This window comes from Arachis duranensis, unplaced genomic scaffold, assembly GCF_000817695.3.
Source record: "Arachis duranensis cultivar V14167 unplaced genomic scaffold, aradu.V14167.gnm2.J7QH unplaced_Scaffold_163492, whole genome shotgun sequence".
NCBI classification, from domain to species: Eukaryota; Viridiplantae; Streptophyta; class Magnoliopsida; order Fabales; family Fabaceae; genus Arachis; species Arachis duranensis.
Genome location: NW_026264236.1, coordinates 9,526 through 12,348, shown reverse-complemented (window position 1 = coordinate 12,348; position 2,823 = coordinate 9,526). Strand labels below are relative to the sequence as shown.

The 2,823-nt window shown below is 36.0% G+C and overlaps 1 pseudogene; it reads left to right on the top strand.

Moving 5' to 3' along the window:
- Positions 1 to 325: 325 nt before the first annotated feature.
- Positions 326 to 2,443, top strand: LOC107472148 (pachytene checkpoint protein 2 homolog; annotated as a pseudogene).
- Positions 2,444 to 2,823: the final 380 nt, after the last annotated feature.

Below are 2,823 nucleotides of genomic sequence, written 5' to 3'. Positions count from 1 at the left end.
GGGGGCTCGGGGAAGAAGGAGAGGGAAGAAAGAAGGGACGACACCGCCTAGGATCGCCACCATCGCTGTCACCGGGGGAGAGGGGAAGAGCTGCGTCCGGGACAGGGAGAACCAGAGGGACCGTCGCTGCCATCATCGTGCGTCGCCATTGAGCACACGGACGAAAGGGAGACGCGAGCAGTGAGCGAGAGGAAGCTTCGTCCTCGTCGCCGTTCCGTCGCCACCGTTGAAGCCAGCCTCGTCGTCATCACCGAAAGTGCGCTGTCGATTAGGGAAGGATGAAGAGGAATGCGAACGACTAGAGAAAGAGAAAGAAGAAGAACGCATGGTGGTGGGTGTTTTCCTTGCCGTTACCGTCGCAGTTGTTGAAGCTCACCGTCGCCGCTGTGAGAGACGCTCCTTGCTGGCGCTGCTACTAGGGGTTTGGAGAGAATGGCCCTGTTCTGCCTCTGCCTCTGGGTTCTGCAAGTTGCTAGAGTCCTCTGCCGCTGGGAACCAACACTGGAGCTGCCCTAAGGTAAACTAACCCCTTCAGTAATTTTAGTTTGGTAAACAAATTTCCAAATGAACTACCAATCATTGCTTTTGCTGTTTAATATTTGAATCTGGTCTAAAGCAAAGGTTGTTACGTTATGCAGCTAGTGCTTTGCTCTTTACTGAAAAGGGTGTTGATCCACATTCCTTGTTTCATGGAATCGGTAAGCACTGAAAAAATTTGTTTACTTAGGAATGCCCTGTTTGTTTGTATGGTCTTCAATTCTGAATGTAAATTTGCAACATGCATACTTTGGTTTTGGGACATCTGTAAAATAACTCAGTAAATTTGTTAAGATTCTATAGAGTTCCTTTAAAAGAAAAGCTTGCAGTTTGAGGGACTATAGCTAACTCTTGCAAACCATGAAAGAGAAGGGGACTCAACAGACAAAGGAAGGAGACCAAAAGCTTGCTGATGGTGGAACCATACTTATTGTGTTCATTAGACTGTGAACTAAAAGCTAATAGCATAGAACTCGTACAAATAATATCATTTTGGATGTGTTTTAAGCTGTCATGTTTACCTTTATTTATTTGAATCTAGTTTTACTAATGCAAGTAAAATTATTGGATAGATTCATAACAAACAATAATGAGTTCTATCTAGAAAAATAGAATTAAAGAAGAAAAAAAAGTATGAAATTGATATATAAGATTTTTTTAGAGGACTGAATCAGGAATATATCTTGACATTTTTGGATATTTATAGCATAATTCTTCCACAGGGACCCTGGATTGGAAAGATTTCATTATGTAAAGCATTAGCTCAAAAATTATCGATTCGATTTAATTCAAGGTGCACTAACAACACAGTTAAAATTTTAATACAACATCTTCCAATGAGACAAGTAAATAAATGAACAAAAACTCACCAGTTTATTTTTGTACTCAGATTCCCACAGTGCCAGCTTATTGAAGTGAATGCACATTCTTTATTGAGTAAATGGTTTTCTGAAAATGGCAAGCTGGTATGCATGTACAATATTTATTAGAAGTACCAATGCTTTGTAGTTGATGAATTTCCAATTTGTTATCACTTCAGAGGTTATTAATAGATGAACTGTTATTATGTTGTATTGTTGCACTGAATGCACAATTGTGTTTCCTTGTTGTTTAGGTTGCAAAACTTTTCCAAAAGATTCAAGAAATGGTAAAGAAGAAAGCAATCTAGTATTTGTTTTGATTGGTGAGGCAAAACAAAATTTAACTTAATGCTATATGCTTGTCATGTATCCGCGTTGGGTTAAGTGTGTGGTCATGCAGATGAAGTCGAAAGCCTTGCTGCAGCCAGAAAAGCTGCTATATCCGGTTCAGATCCTTCAGATTCTATTCGGGTATACCAATCTCTCTGGTCCTTCCTGCAGGAAAATACCCCTTTTCTTCCCCACTATTCCTTTTTTTCTTTCTATCTGTTTTTGAATAGTGTGTGATAATGTTAAATATCATTTAAAAAAATGCAACCGAGAGATGTTGGATTTTCTTGGGTATTTGCGTAGTGTGTTAGTAATCTTTAAATATGAATATTTCAGGTTGTAAATGCATTACTAACTCAGATTGACAAGTTAAAATCATCTCCAAATGTGATAATCCTAACCACATCCAACATAACTACTACTATTGGTAAGCCTAAATCAAACTTCCATTCCTTCAATTATTAGCATTAGGGTTAACATTATATTCAATTTGCTAATTTTTTTGTTTACAGGAAAATCATTATGAAGGAGAGAAAGAACTTAATCACACAAATTGTGAAGATCAAATACTAGAGAGTAAAAATCACCAATTTGTGAAGGTGATGAAGAATCTATTTACTATTGTAATATATCAATCTCTTTTCTTTATGATTAGATATGGTTATGACTTAGACTCTTATTATGTGATTTTAAAGTATCTTAGTTTATTTGACTTCTAAAATGATAAAATCTCTTTTATAGGTTACAAATATGTATGAATGTTATAGAATACTTTAAAAATCAAATTTGATGGTAAATATTCAATTAGTTTTCTTTAGTAATTTGATTCAAATAATTAAGGTTATTTATCGACACTAAATCAAAAAAATAGTTGGAATATTAATTTTAATGCAACATGAGAAAATTGTTGTAAATAAAAAAATATATAACTATAAAAAACCGTTGTCAAAAGTCACAAAAGGAATGGTTTAAAACTGTTGCCAAAAAACGACACCAATGGTAACGCTTTAAAACCGTTGCCAAAAATGACACCAACGGTAACGCTTTAAAACCGTTGACTTTGTAAATAATAAAACTACAACAGTTTAAAACCGTT